The sequence below is a fragment of the Pleurodeles waltl genome, chromosome 2_2 (genome assembly GCF_031143425.1).
Source record: "Pleurodeles waltl isolate 20211129_DDA chromosome 2_2, aPleWal1.hap1.20221129, whole genome shotgun sequence".
Classification (NCBI taxonomy): domain Eukaryota; kingdom Metazoa; phylum Chordata; class Amphibia; order Caudata; family Salamandridae; genus Pleurodeles; species Pleurodeles waltl.
Window position 1 is genome coordinate 503,873,454 of NC_090439.1, and position 16,483 is coordinate 503,889,936.

Genomic DNA, 16,483 nt, shown 5'->3' on the forward strand with positions numbered 1-16,483 from the left:
ATAATGAGAAAGGGAAATAAACAGAGGCAGGCAGAGAGAGGGAGGAGTCAAGGACATCAAGAGCAACAAACATGAACAAAGAAGTCATCCCAGTGGGAGAGGGAGGGTGGGGCCTGGTGAAGAAAAGAGGAAGAGAACAATGAGAAAGGTGGGATGGAGTTGAAACGTGCAGGAGACAGGAAGAACCACATGAAGAAGGATGACAGGAGCACAGACTGAGAGGAGAGGTGAGAGGACGGAGTCCGAGTGGAGTGTGTTCCTTGCCCTGGCCTATCAAATTCCAAGGGCAAAGAACTTGGAGAAGCAGACAGAGATGACCCAGAGGACTGCACTTGGTTCGATGAGTGGTGGACTCCACCGATGGACGCCTTTCATCCCACCACTGTCCAGGAGAACTGTGGCCAGCCTGGGTGAGTTCAAATGCTGAGTGACCGTGTTAGTGTGAAGGGAGGGTTTTTGATTATGAAGCACGGTGTGATTTCACTTTCTCACGAGAAGGCTCTCTTTTTTTCTGGCACAGAATTGTCAGTGGGTGAACTTAGAGAAATTAAACTAGTCAGACGTAGAAGTTGTCTTTTCCTTCCCTTAAAAACATTTTCCCATGTTTTAGGATAGACCTACATCACACTGCAGAGTGGTATCATCTTGTGCACACTGTAACACCTTTCCTTCCCTGTTTCCACCCTGAGGGATTTGACTACACCACTAAAAGGATGGGATAACCAATGACCATAGGAGAAGTGGTGAAGGGTGAGGAGGAAGAAAACTCAGCAAAAAGAATACTTACTTGGCCATGTTTTTCCTTCATCAAAGGGGTGCCCTGGCAGGTCCATAAAGAGCTAGGGGGAAGAAGGGGAAGACACCATTATCGTACTCAACTGTACCAAAGAGCTTGGCATTTTCCTTAAAGGAAGACCATCCTATATTTATACTTCTTTTCTATCAACATTAAAGTTACCATATGTAAAACCACCATATCAATATATCTGAAACTTTATTTCTGCCATTCACTCCACAGTGAGATTCAGCCATCTCCCCCAGATGTACAAAGACCAGTGATAGCTCAGTGGATACTGCCATAATCATGACACTTTCTAAGGCTCAGGCACCTCTTTTGGAGCAAACCCATTCTAAGGCACCTTGCCCTGCACAAACCAGAGATAACTCTCCACTGGGCTCCCACCTTCTTCTTCAGGATTGTTTGTGTTACTGCACTGGATGTCGCAAGGGGGCCTATCTCCTCCTCTGAACCCAACTTGCTTTCACTCAGCTGAGAGAAACAGAGATCATCACTTCTGAATGGTGCTCTACTGTTTCTTGCTCAATTTCTCTTCACATTGACTCCTTCACCACTTTTGCCTTCAAAGTTCTCATTTGAATATTAGCTACTGCCACTAAGATTTGCACGTTTGGTGGCTCCACCCATACTATTATGCTGGGCTTCTGTGTGCAATTCACATGCCCTCCTATTCTTGTAGCGTATTCCTCGTAGCTCTCAGTGCTGGACATGGCTGCGAATGGGCCCGGCACTCCAGAGCCGTCCATTTTCAGGGGGAGGTGATTTTGCAGGTGAGATGTTACACACTCCCTAGTGGATTCTGACTTCCATGGCCACTGTCATATGGTCTACATGAACCAACATCTTTTCTGGGGTATGATGAGCATTGACATTGGATGCCTGACCCTGGTGTTCATTTCAGCCAACAGGGCCAGTTCTGTTGACCAAAAGTGGCCCACTAGGGATTTGTGTTTGATGCCATACTCAACCCCAGTGATCCAGACTTCTTACCCATTTGAAGTTTGAGAATAGGCTGATGTTGTTTTGGCACCAAGGCCTCTGTTTTTTTGCTTTACCAGATATACCTTGCATTTCTGAGCACTAGGGCCCATATTTATACTTTTTGACGCAAACCTACGCCAGCCGGGCGCCTTATTTATGGAATTACGGTAGCCGGCGCTGCAGCCTGGTTAGCATCAAAATAAATGACACTAACTGGGAAGCAGAGGCGTAGGGAAGACTGAGGGTTGTGCGTCAAAGAATGGTGCAAGTCAGGTTAGAGTCAAAAATATTGACTCTATTTTGACGCACAACCCCCATGGAAATGATTCCTGTCTTAGCAAAGACAGGAGTCATGCCCCCATGCCCACTGTCCATGCCCAGGGGACTTCTGTCCCCTGGGCATGGCCATTGGGCACAATTGCATGTAGGGGGGCTCAAGTTAGCCCCCACTATGCCACTTTAAAAAATAATAAAAAAATCTTACCTCTACTTACCGTAGATGGGTCCCCCCATCCATGGGTGTCCTCCAGGAGTCGGCGAGGGTGGCAGGGGGTGTCCCTGGGGGCAGGGAAGGGCACCCGTGGACTGCTTCCATGGTCGGAGACCATGGAAATGAGCACACAGGTCCTTTAAAGCCTGCCCTGACCCAGGCATTAAAAAATGACTCTAAACCGTTTTAGAGTCATTTTTTAAGGCCCTCCCGTGTGTCATTTTTGCACGGGAGTATAAATAAGGCCCAAAAGCCTAAGAGTCATTTTTTGCCCTAGAACGCCTACTTTGCATCTCATTAACGCAAGGTAGGTTTCCACGGTAAAAAAATGACTCTAACTCCATAAATGTGGCGCTAGACGGGTCTAGCGCCAAAGAACAATATGGAGTTCGGTTTGCTCCAGATTTGCATAATAAGAAAAATGGCGCAAATCCGGCGCAAACAGAGTATAAATATGCCCCTAGGTATCCACGGAGAGAAACCTCAAAGGGAATTACCTACTAGATGGTTCGATTAGTCTTTCAATCCTGTATCTGGGTAAGACAGCTGATTTTCAGGTCAGACCAGTTTCCAGTTGTTTCACCTTGCCCAGGCATAGTTCACCATCTCTTGGGTCCTAGCACACATGTCCATGCTCCACCACCCAGACAGAGCAGGCAAGACAGCCCAGTGGTGAACATGCTGCAAGGCTGCTGTTGGGTCCCATCTCATCTGGATAGGAACCTGCACATGTGACATTACCAATACATGATGCAGCAGGTTCTTGAAGAGAAAAGTCAAGATGTAGTAAAGGTGACATCTGCATGAACTTCATCTGTTTTTGTATGTCATACATATTGTTGCAAAAAAATAATTTTTGTCCAAGAACACAAATATTTTGGCATGTCTTCAGGGTACATTATTACGTTTTTAAGGTGATATAATTGTACTTAAGACCTTGAAAACTTGTCCAACTTCTATAAAGAGTGTACACAGTCATTTTCATATTGGTAAAGTTGCTGAGTTTCTTATAAATTGTGTTAACAGAATTCTTTCAGGGAACTGTTGCATTCCTTGCTTGTGATTCTCAGGCTGCCTTCTACTACAGTGAGCCAAATCTGCCACCAAATATTCGTGCATTTCCCTCACTTCAAAAATGCCTTGAAATATCATGTCCCCAAACTATAAGAGTCAGGTTTGGTGGTTCACAGGGAGTAGTATCCTCAAAAAGCCCATCTTCCAGCAGCTTCGACTCTGCAGTTTAGTTTTCCACAGTTTCAGAGTGACTAGACAAGGAGATGGGTGACAGGAAGGCTACTGCAGGGAAGGGACAATACACAAATTGTTGTCAAAGTGATATGGAGTGTTTTCCATTCCAAGTACTGTCCCCATCCCAAGAATCTGAAATGCACCTTAGATGAAAGAAGAAAGCAATGGGCTTGGCCAAGAACTGCTCACTGTGTTTAACTTCTTAATGCAAGATCTGGGTAACTGCCCAATAGTCACCTTGGAAGTTATTCACTTGGAAAAGCAAGGAAATAGCCAGTGGTTTTGAAGTCCTACTTTAGGCTTTTCCTTCTCTACAGATTTCTGACAATGACTCCAGTTTAATCCTTCATGGGAATAAAATTCAAGGTTCTCATATATTATTTCTGCATAATATGTACCTTTTACCTAGGGCCTGATTTAGAGTTTGACAGACGGGTTACTCTGTTGCAAATGTGACGGATATCCGTCCACCGTACAGCAGACGGAATATCTGTCATGTTTGTAAGGGAGAAACCCCTCCACCAAACTCTAAATCAGGCCCTTAGTCTCACATAACCCTACATAGTCTTCCACTATTTAGGTCAACAAAACCCAAGGTGTCTTGGCTTGACACTCTTGTATGTCATAAACAGTGACAGTCCAATCAATAGCAATGTTATGGTAGCCTCTGGGTTTTGAAAACAATAACGGAACAATCTTCTCTTACCAAATCCCATGGGTCTGCGGATTGGTCTTCTCTCATCTCTGGTCCTCACCGCTTCTACAGACCAGGATAACATGCAACAAACAAGCATGGTTGTTCCAAAATCTTTCACAATATCTTGTGACTCGTGTAGTTAGTGCTTGAGCACATCCTCATTTACTGTGGGAACAAGAAGGGTTAGCAAAGACAACAACTCATTTACCTCATGGCACATAATGCAGTACTATATTTACAAAAGGCAAGCTTTTACTAAAGGCAATCAAAAACGTTCTTTTTCTTAGCAGCTGAAAATGCAGGTAAAATTTCAGTAATGGTGGAGCAATGTAATTTCTTGCAGAAGGTGTATTTGTCTGCTAAGAAATGTTGAAAGCTACATAAACTAAAAGGTGTGCTGGGGAAGAGATGAATCTTTTCCATTATTCCATTCCTGACAGTAAGTGATTACTGAACCAAGTTGACAATACATTTAAAAAAACATAGGCCTTGATGTATTATTACTCAATTCACAAAAAGTGGTCACAAATTGTACACTAACGTTTTGCGACTGTAATAGGATATTCCAAACCAACCTATGTATAGTAAGGCAGATCAGAAAATAAAGAATCGGAGGGGAAAACCCTGTCTAATTAATATTAATTAAGTAGGTTTCGATTTGTGACCCTCTGTGATTGGCTGCAATCACAAGATTGGTCACCTGAATTAAAGAACACCACCATCCCTGTGATTTGAAAAAATAAATCTTTTTTTTAAAGCATCACGTGTTCCCTTAAGGAAAGGTACAGTTTGAAAAAAAAAAGTTTCCCGTTTTGATAAACTTCAGGGGGAAAAGACAGTGGCCCCAGACCACTGCCACTGAGAGTAGCATCCCAATTCCCAAAGGAGAAGGGGTCCCAATGGAATGCCTTTCCCTTTGTGAATCATTGACCACCTCTTTGAGGAGACAGTAACTTTCAGTTGATTTTGACTGGAAATGCAGTTGGTAATCGGCCAGCAGATGGGGATGGATGATTCCATTTTCTAGTTCGAGGTACGCATACAACCTCTTGTCTACTTTTAAGTATACTACTTCTGTGGGCTTCCAGCTATTTCAGTTGTTAGTAGTGTCATTTAAAACTCCTTGCTTGCTAGTGGTCAGTCATGCCACTTTGCCCATCCCTCTGTGTGGGAGCAGGGACCAACTACTGTATAATTACCCTTTGTTCTGTTTATCTGGTCTGTAGGGGATGTTTTCTTTACTTTGTTTCCTGCTCCTGTCTAGGAAAGCTTCCCTTTTCATTTGCAGATCATTCTTGCTCTGAGCTCAGCTGTAAACAAGGTTATAAATGTGTCTGTTATCTTAGTCACATTTGGTCCTTGTAGGTTATCTGCACCCTCCCTCAGCTGCCTGGCTCCTGCCCTTCCTTGGCTTGGATTTTTTCAGTGCTGAGAGCAAGGACAGAGGATGGCTTGTAATTGCTTATGACCTAGGCACACAGCTCTACCAAGGCACCACAATCCTTAGAGACAGTGCCCACTTCAGCCCCATACTGGGATCCCACACACAGCTCCATCAGTGCACCTCATCCCACACATGCTGTCTGCCAGAGAACCTCAGTTCTTCCAGTCAGTATACTCTGCTGCTCCAGTACTGGTATCTGGGGTGCAGCTCCATCGGTGCACCTCAATTCACACACTCCAAGCCCTCAGCCATGCCAGTGGCAGGAACACCACACATCCTGTCTGCCAGAGCACCTCAGTTCCTACAGTCAGCACACTCTTCTGGTCCAGTAATGGGTCCTGGGGCACCGCTCCATTAGTGCACCTCAGTTCACACACTCCAAGCCCTTAGCCATGCCTGCGCCAGGAACCCCACACACGCTGTCTGCCAGAGCACCTCAGTTCTTCCAGTCAGTACACTCTGCTGCTCCTGTACTGGAACCTGAGGCGCACCTCCCTCAGTGCACCTCAGTTCACACACTCCAAGCCCTCAGCTGTGCCAGTGCCAGGAACCCCACACACGCTGTATGCCAGAGCACCTTAGTTCTTCCAGTCAGTACTCTTTGCTGCTCCAGTATTGGGACCTCGGGTGCAGCTCCATCAGGGCACCTCAGTTCATACTCTCCAAGCCCTCAGCCGTGCCAGTGCCAGGAACCCCACACACGCTGTCTGCAAGAGCACCTTAGTTCTTAAAGTCAGTACACACTGCTGTTCCAGTACTAGGACCTTGGCTCAGTTCTACCCCGGCTAGGTCACTTCCTTTCCTATACTGGGACCCCACTCACACACAGTTTCATTACAGCAGCTTAATTCTAATATTCAGTCCCACTGCCAAGCCAATACTGGACCCAAAAGAGCAAAACACAGCCCAGCCAGTGCACCTCAAGTCTAACATCCAACGCCACTGTTGATGGGAACCACCACAACTGTGCCCGAATCCATCAATTCTAATACTCAGTGTGCATTTCTTCTCAGTACCAAGGCTCACACACATGGCCTTCAGGACTCCTCACTTCTGTGGTTCAGAGGCAATGCCACTCCCATGCTGGGCCTAACTCGCAGCTTCACCAGGGCACCTTCAGGCTAACACTCGGCAAAACACCAATACTAGGTTCCTCACAAAGCTCCATTAACATACCTCACTTCTGACCTTGTGTTCGCCTTTACTATTCCACTACTGCAGCCCACATACAACTCTGTCAGTGCACCTCAACCCTAACATGCAGCGCCCCATTATTCCAATACCAAGAATTACATGGCACTCCGTTTCTTATTCCTCACCCACTGCCTTTCTGTTAATCCAGCACTGGGCCGGGACACAGCTCTGTCTATACCCCCAATCCTGATCTGAAGTGCCCCAATATTGCTGTTTTGGGGTTCACATACAACTCTGCTAATGAACTTCCTGCTGTTCTGTGGTGCCCCCTGTTGTTCCACTGACGTCTGTTTGAGGATGTGGCAGAGCCAATTAAATCTATTCTTAGCTGCCATCTTTACTTGGGAGGGTCTGTTTCACCTATCTCACTCCTTTCTTTCCTTTTCTTCCCCACTTTTCCCTTTCCAACTCTTAACCTTCACACATAAACAGTTTTGCTCTTTCTTTCAATTGTTTATTTCTACTCCTCTCCCTTTTTGTTTTATTTCCCTCTTCCTCTAGCTACCTCCTCTTTCAAACTCGCAAAAACTTGGTTATTTCTTTCCTTGTTTCGTTCCTCTCTTTTTTCTTCATCAGGCATTCATTGTTTCACTATTTTTTCTCTCCCCTGCAATCTTTCTTTGTCTTTTTATTTGGTCTTTCCTTTGACTTGGTATGCATCCTTTCACATTGTTTAGATCTTTCATTCATCCTTTCTCTGGTGGATCTTTATTTGTCAATTCACATTTTACTATAATTCCCTCTTTTTCCCGTCTGTGTGTGAAAGCCACAAGTTACTTGTCGGGACCCGAAGTGTCAAAGTGGTTTTCGCATTCTTTCTCTGTGAGAAAGTGTTAGTACATACTTGCCCCTGTTCTTTCGCTGCTTATTTCTCTCACCATCTCTCTTTTTTTCTCAAATGTTCATTTTTCCTTTTCTTTTCACTCTTGTTTCATTATTTTTTCCTCTTTATCTTTCGCTCGCAACCTTCCTTCCCTTTTTTCTTTTGTCTCACAAGTTTGCTCTATTTATTCTCTTAGTTGTGCTTTCATTTTCTTGTTCTTTCTTTCCCTTCTTTCTTAATTTATTTGCGACTCCGTCTCTTTCTTCCTTTTGTCTGTTGTATTCCTTTTGCTTCTCTTTTTCTGCCCCATCCGCTTTCTCTCCTGAGGCCTATTTATCAATAGAGCAACAGGTGCAGTGGCACCGGGGCCCAGAGTCCTTTAGACCTCACTCAACTCTAATTACTGCTGTATTTTCCTACCGAAATTCCAGTCTACCCTTTTCCTTTCTTACTCCAGGGCCCATGACCTCATTACTATGCCACTTGGTCTCTCCATCTGTATCCCCGACTTCCTCTATCCTTTCACCCTCCAATCCGTTGCAAATTATATTTTTGTTATGGTGTTTTGCGCATTACGCTCTAATGCCAAAAGTTTATTTCTGATAAAGGTTTATATGATGATTGTATATGTTTTAAGATAGAGGAAAGAGGTAAATGGAAGTGCTTTAGTTAAATGCTGGGCCACTGGAATCATAATGTCAGGAAAAGACGAAATTATGAGGCAGGGTTGACCAATTTACGCGGCAAGAGAAGTCCAGTTATGAATTTACTCTAAATCAAGAAAATGCAAGACCTATTGTGTTTCAAATACTTGTTTAAACTGCTATGCTGTAAGGTTATGAAAATTCACTTCGGTTGGGTCCAAGAGGTAGGTTAGAAGACCTGTGCTGCCTAGAGCCTAGCGGAGGTCAGTTAGTAATTATGAAAAAGTGTTCTAACGGTTTTATCAGGTTTGGATTTTAGTTTTTGATAGTGGTATTAACTTGATTTTTTATATAGCAGACTCTTATCAATTTTGATCAATGACGCCTTCCCTGTGCAATATCAGTTTATCTACAACAGTGTCAACCTACAATGGGGACTATCTTGGCTTTTAAGTAAGTAGCTTGATTTATACTTGTCAATACCTAAGAAATGCTTTTGCGCTGGAATTAATTAATTTCTAAATGTATGTTTGTTCCTTTGCTATGCCTCACTGACCAAAAAAGTCGTGGCTGCTGACACAGTGTTACACTTCAAATTAATGCATTTGGTCGCTATATTGTAGTCAATACTTGAATATGTATTTGCGCAATGTATTGAAAGAGCTTTTGAACTTCTAAAGAGTAGGTTTCAAAGATTCTCAAAAAGTGATCCCAAATTGTGCACTCATTTTTTGCGAATGGAATCGGATTTTGCAAACTAACCTATATATTAGTAAGTCAGTTCACAAACTAATGTCCAAGGGTGGAGAAGTGTGGCTCAATGGTTAGAGCAGCAGACCCTGAAGCAGAGATCTGGCTCAAGACCAGGGTTCAAGTCCCCTTGACCAGATAATTCTTGCCTCAGTGCCTAATCTAATTCATGGGTCCCACTCTGCAACTCTGGGCAATAGCTTGCTTAATCTCCACAACGGCCCCAACAGCGCTTGGATGCCTGGCTTCACCCTGGGGGTGCTCAGGAGTGGGCACCTCACAGGGAAAAGCCAGGAGGGGTTCCATAGCGGTATGAGTACAGCGCCTTGAGACCCTAACGGGTGAGTAGTGCGCTATACAAGTGCTAATTTACATTTTACATTTACAAGGGTGACCTTGTGTCCTTTATCACAAAGGTATGCCAACTCATTGTTACGTGCTCTAGGCTCCTTAACATAGCAACTAAATGTTATTTACAGCACTCAGGGCCTGATTTATACATTTTTAGCGCCGCATTTGCATCTTTTTTTGATGCAAAAACGGTGCAAACTTACAAAATTCAATTATATTTTGTACGTTTGCGCCACTTTTGTGTCAAAAAATAAAGCAAATGTGGTGCTAAAAAAATATAAATCAGGCCCTAAGTTCCTCACAGCGTGGATTTAGGTGATGAAGAAGACAAACCCCAATGGTCACAAATGCCACAAGGAAGACAAGTAACATAAGTTAATGGGATCAGCAACTGCATTTATTGATTGTGTGTGGACTAATATTTGATATTTTCAAGTGAAACCTTTAAATTAGAGATGTGTGTAGTTTGCACGGAATTGTCAGTATTGTAGAGAGCCTCTCAGGCTCTCCAATACAATGTTGCCTGGTGAGGGCAAGAAGGTGGGCTTTGGCCTGAGGTTATAAAAAATAAAGGCGTGCTGCTGACCCGGCAGTCGACGACGCGTAGCAGACTGGTGTGGTGTTCGGTATTGGGGGAGAAGGTCACGCCGCACCATATTGGTGACGAGGACTGAGAACCCCGTTGTGCTTGGGGGAGTTCTGACGGTGCACTGTGCACAGTCGTCGGCCACAGCCCCTCAACCCGGTCAAGCTGTTTCCCAGTGGGCTTATCTGTGTCTGGCCCACCCGGGTGTTCACGCACCGGTGCCTCGGTGCGCAGGGAGGTGATCAGCTGCAAGCCTCTTTTCGTCTCCGTTGCTGTGCTGCTGCGCTCGCCTGGTTTGGCAAACTATGGGCGGAGTCCTGTGCAGGCGGTGATGGTTTGTCAGGCAGCTGAGGCGAGCCGCGTGGTGTGGCAGCAGCGAGGGCCCTACCTCGAGGAGTCAGCATTGTTCGTCCATGTCGTGGGGAGGACCCAAGAAGGTGTCTGCCCCTCTCCCTGTCTGGAAGAGGACGGAGCTAGAACAGTGCTCCTGACTGGCAGAGGCAGCACCCTGAAGACTGGGAGCACAAACATCGTGTTTGGCCTCACCTGTTTCCACACGAGGCAAGTAAAAAATAAATAAAAAACAAATCAGAAACATAAATCCTACACAAATAAAGGAAAAGACACAAGAGGGGAGAACAATATTGTGCGTCTGTTTGTGATTTCACAGGGCAATAAAGACAATCAGATAAACGAATTAAGAAAGGCATACAAAAAAAAAGAGAAAATATAAATTAATATAGACTTTCTCAATGCTGGTACAGAAAGAGGCAACGTGCAGTGGACACTGAAAAACAGATGAGCGCACTGCACCAGGATCGCAGGCAGCAGCCCTCCAACACCCATTCAGGGGGCCATTCATGTGTGGCTGTGCTGCCCCCGCTCAGTCAGCTGGCGGCACCGCGCTGGCACCACTGGCTTGGCCGCCTTGATAACTATTTCTGTGAGACCAGAGAAACGGATGGGGCAGTAAGCAGGTTGCTCATGCTATACATGGGAGGCGATGAGCTTTACAAACTCTTTGCGACCCTTCCCAACACAGGGGAGGCTGAGGATTTTGACGCTGAAGTGGCGCTGCTTAATAGGTATTTTGATCCCCAGCTTAACCCTGATTACGAGAGATTCAAACTGCGTCAAGCCCAACAGATAGATGTGGAATCCGTGGGCATGTTTTATGCCAGGCTGAGGAAGCTGGCAAGCACATGCATAGGCCCTAAACCAGCATGGGGAAATGATCTAGGGGTGTCCCTCAAACATGCTCTGAAAGCTCATCTTGCTGCAACCAGGCATCGCCCTGAATTACATCTTGATTTTGGCCCGATCTCATGAACTCTCGGCTGTCCGTGCTAACGCTATGGCCGATGTGAGGGGACAACTGATGACGGCAGCTAATACCCCTCGGCAACCAATCATGAAGGAGGAACAGGTAGACGCATTACAAGCTCGTCAAACTCCCCTGCGGTTTACAAGCACTCAGAAACTAGGGGAGAATGCCTGTGATAGCTGTGGATATGAACACAAGACGCCTGGCGTCTAAAAGGAAGACTTGCAATAGGTGTGGAAAAGGGAACCATTTTGCCAAAATGTGCTGAATGCCGAGAGTCCGGCAGAGAGAATTCAAAGGGAAGACGGCCACTGTGAAAAATATAAGACCTGATGAAAATATGCTGGGAGGGCAGATGAACGAGAAGACCAAGTGTATGAGGAGGAGGATGAGGAAGACATCTTCGTCATCTTATTCACTGGAGGGCGACAGCAGAAGAGGTGGCCCCCCTATGAGCACAATAGAGATCAATGGCACCCCTGTGACACTGTTGATCGATACAGGCGCATCAGTCAATAATAGGGACAATGTTCTGTATTAACAGCTCTCACCGAAGCCTGAACTGATGCTGTGTACCACGAAAATGTATACCTATGGGGGCGCGATCCGCTTCCTCTACAAGGCACAGTTGAAGTATCCATAGCCGACCAAGAACATGTGACAAAAGCTAGGTTCTATGTGGTAAAAGGAAACCCTGGTACTCTTTTGGCGTGTCACACGGTGGAAGAGCTGGAACTGGTTTTCTTTGTGCGCAAGGTCTATGACCCGCATGCAGAGTCCCTCCTCAACGACTTCCAACAGCTGTTTTCGGGACTTGAAAAGCAGAAGGGCAAGCAAGTAAAGCTGCACGTTCACCCATATGTGACACCCATGGTGCTGCGACACCTAAGGATTCCATTTCATCTTCGACCAGCGGTTGAAAAAGAACTGCAGATTCTAGAGGACTGAGGGGTGATTGAGAAAGTCTCGGGACCTACTACGTGGGTGTCGCCGCTGGTGATCACGCCCACACCTAAACAGCCGGGGGCCATCCGCCTCTGTGTGGAGATGCGACTACCAAACCGTGCCAATGGGAGAGAATGGCACATTACACCCACGATGGACGATATAATTGCGGATCTGAACGAAGCCCAATGGTTCTCAAAGCTGGATCTAAATTCTGGCTACCACCAGTTGGATTTCGACCCCGACAGCCAGAATATCACCACGTTCTCCACACACACTTAGGGCTGAGACGTTATAAGAGACTGAGTTTCAGGGTATCCTCAGCAGCTGAAGTGTTTCAAAATGCAATGAGGGAGACACTATCCAGCTTTGCAGGTGTGATCAGCCTGAGTGGCAACATTCTGATTTTTTCAAAAACACTTGAGGAGCACCATCAACAATTGCGAGACACTCTACTGCGGCTTTCGGATGCAGGTCTCATGCTTCACAATTAAAAGTGTGCGTTCTATCAGAGCTCATTTGACTTATTTGGGTACATTTTCTCGAGGGAAGGACTGTGAGCAGATCCCAAGAAAGTCGAGGCCATCCAACAGGCTCCTTTCCCACAAAATGCGATGGAAGTTCGGAGCTTCCTGGGTATGGTGATGTATTGTGGCTGATTCATTCCCTAACCAGCTATGATGGCGAAACCATTCAGACATCTCACAAGAAAGGATGCGAAGTGGGACTGCAACTCAGAAGCATGTAAGGCTTTTCAAGCTGTGAAGGAGGCACTGCTGGACAAAGTGACCATAGCATATTTTCACCCTGGGAAGAGAAGAGAAGTGGTGGTGGTGATGCCAGCCCCGTGGGGCAAGGGGCTGTGTTACTTTAAGAACAGCATTGCCAGGAATTGGCCCCTGTGTCCAATGGGAGCAGGTCATTGTCGGCAGTGGAGGCTCGTTACGCGAAGGTGGAGGGAGAAGCGCTAGCCATTTGCTGGGCATGCCAGCACTTCCACCTCTACCACTATGGCCAGGAGCTCCAGCAGGTTAAGGACCACAAGCCTCTGGTGTCCTTGTTTGCAGGGTCCACGTGATTGGCTCCTCCGAGAATTGAGCATTGGGCTGTTCTACTCCAAACGTACAAATTTAAGGTCGTCTACCGCCCAGGAGTGAACAATCTGGTGGATTACCTGTCAAGGTGTCCCCAGACAACATCGCTGGATGTGTCGCAGGAAGGCGAGGAAGAGCGGATGGAGAGTTTCATTAACATGGTGATGCAGGAGGCGTGCCCAGTGGCCTTAATGGTGACAGATATTGCAGCCGCCGCTGAGAGAGACTCTGTCATAAACAGGGTTAAGGAGGCAGTGACCCAACGACAGTGGAAGTGCTTCCTGGATGGAGTAAGAGCCTTTGACCTGGAGGAGCGCGCTGCCATGCAAGGGATGTGGAGAGTCTAGGACGAGTGGTCGGTATGAAGTGATGGTCTCCTCCTACGAGGCCAGAAGATAGTGCTTCCACGATGCATGGGGGGCCAGGTGGTTGAGCTGGCCCATCAGGGGCACAAGACAGCTGCTAAGACTAAGGCGTGCCTTCAGGCCAAAGTATGGTTTCCTGGTATGGACTCCAAGGTGGATATTCTAGTAGGGCGCTGTCACTCCTGCACAATTACCTCCATTGAAAAGGCCACCGCTCCAGTGATCACCGATCTTCCCAGTCAGATACCATGGTCGAAAGTCAGCATGGACTTTGGGAGTTTTCCTGACGGAAGGCTGACTGCAGTCATGATTGACTCTTGCACGCAGTTTCCGGTGGTGGAAGTAGTGACTTTGACAGCTTTTGAGAAAGTGAGACCAGTATTAGAGAGAACATTTGCCCTATTTGGTCTCCCGGATGAAATCATGGCAGACAATGGCCCACCGTTTCAGGGGAAGGAATTTGAGGAATATCTTGGAAGGTTTGCCATACGTCACCGCAAGATCATGCCAACCTGGCCTCAGGCCAATGGTGACCTCAAAAGGTTCATAAGAACCCTCGACAGAGCCATGAGGATTGGGGTGGAACAAGGAGAGGATGCTGAATGGTGTCTACCCCAGTTTTTGAGGGCCTATCGACAGACACCCTACAGAACCACTGGTTGTGTGCCTGCTGCTCTGATGTTTAGGGTGTCCCTCCGGGAGTGCACCCCGCTGACTCTCAGTGGAAGCCCCCAGAGTTAAATGTGGCGGCAGACCAACCAGAAGGCGACTGCCCGGTGGAGAACAAGATGCCCGAATCTGCTGGTAGGCGACCAAGTAGTGGTGAGAAACTCGCATCCAGGAGTGAAATTTCAGACCACGTACGAGCCCGAGGTTTGGAAGGTAGTGGTGGTAAAAGGTACCATGGTGACTGCTCGTAGAGGAGAATGGCAAGTTACGAGGAACGTATCATGTTTCAAACGTGTGGAAGCATCTGTGGAGGCTGTAGAAGAGGTCAGAGAGGAAGAGGATGCTATTGGAGGTGGTGGGTGTTGGGCGAATGAGAGATCAAGTAGCCAAAGCGCTCAGAGTCCTGCTCCTGTGTTGACAACAGACCAAGCTGGCTGTGGGGTGCCCTGTGGTCAGAGTGAGAGGTATCATCTTCGGCCCAACCCTGTGCCCAACCAGAGACTCGGAGACTTTGCTTGCTAGTATACTGGTTTTGGTATGAAACTCAGCAGGTCCTATTTTGACTGTATTGTTGCATTGTTATTTTTCCTTGTTCTATTAATCTTTCAGGGTTTTCTTGTTTTCCGTTTAATACTCACTCTTTTGGGGGTAGAGGTTTTCTTCTTTTACTTCTTATTGGAGCATGGGATGGATGTAGAGAGTTACTCGGCCTCTCCAATAAAATGTTGCCCGGTGTGAGCAGGAAGGCGGGCTTTAGCCCGAGGTTATAAAAATAAAGGCGTTGCTGCTAAACCCGGCAGTCGACGGAGAATAGAAGCTGGTGTGGTGTTCGTTAGGGTCGAGCCTGCTTTGCATGCGCTTGCGCATGCGTATAGCAGGGAGACTTTTGTATTTAGAAAAGGGCTCCGAGCCCTGTCAACTTCACGTCAGTGCTTTTTATTGGTTTGTGGGCTTCCCTAATTAAATTGGCTTGCTTTCATTAGTCGAAGGCACGCATACGTCATGCCTTTTCCGGTGGCAAGCCCTCCTCGAGCGCAGCGACTAAGTACAGAAAACATGCGAGGCTCGCTGTTTTCCATCGGGCTCGTGGACTTTTTTTTAACTAATTTACGAGCCCGATCTCGCTTGGCAGAAGTCGAGCGATTTACCTACTTGATTTTACTTTTTCGGGTTACGTGCATAAATGCACTTTTGCCCGATAGGTGAAGTCGGGTTAGGAGTTTACAACGCGATCGGCTCTAACACGAGCAAACGCGAGACCCGATGCATTGTAAATGCTTGTTTTTAGAAAGGGGGTCACGCCGCACCACAAGTATAATGTGATTGACAAAAGTGTTTGCATCATTTCTTTCCCAACATATCCTCACATAGTCCATTTTCGGACAATAATCATAGCCCATTTTAGGACAATGATCAAATGTATTTCCAATATTAGTTATGTTAGCTTAATGTATGTAAGAAAAAATATAAAACGATCATTTAAAAAAAGGAAATGGAAACGACTGTCAGAAGATTTTTTTTATTTTTATCATGTTATTCACTGGAAGAAAAGCAAACGTGCAAAAGAAATACCAGTACTAGACTAGAAGTCCTGAATGGCCATTTAACACACTGATCACATGATCCCATCCCTAACGTTCAAACTTCTAAGACAAAACTAATATTATTCAATATGAATGGCTACTCAGATGCAATTTCGTTTTATGATTGCTTCCTAGATTGCAACTCACTCTCACGATTCACTTCTATGATTAGGTCTCGAGTATCAGACACCTTTCAGCATGAGAGTGCATGCGTTTTCCACTCTCTGCCTTGTGTGCTTCTCCCCTTCACCCAATAACTGCCATTGTGCCCTGTGTAACTTCTCCCTCGTTTTCTGCTTTCTATCTCTGGTACTTCTTCCTTTCCCTCTGTGATCCGTGCTGCTTTCTTCCTCAAGTGCTGATTTCCCCTTCTTCATCCAATGTCCCCATCGATATAATTTATTTTTTAATTAAATCCCTTTCCACTCTGTGTTGCTTCCCCCACTTGCTCCTTCGTTGCTCTCCCACCCTTCGCATTCATTTTATTATTTTGGTC

At 46.1% G+C, this 16,483-nt stretch overlaps 1 long non-coding RNA gene across 1 annotated transcript in view; it reads right to left on the minus strand.

Moving 5' to 3' along the window:
• Window positions 1-785: 785 nt before the first annotated feature.
• LOC138273493 (uncharacterized) overlaps window positions 786-16,483 on the minus strand; it is a 32,395-nt gene continuing 16,697 nt past the window's right edge. The window contains exons 2-3 of the long non-coding RNA XR_011200285.1: window positions 4,225-4,380; window positions 786-839 (exon numbers count right to left, since the gene is read on the minus strand). This is a non-coding gene — a long non-coding RNA (uncharacterized lncRNA). The remainder of the gene's footprint in view (window positions 840-4,224; window positions 4,381-16,483) is intronic.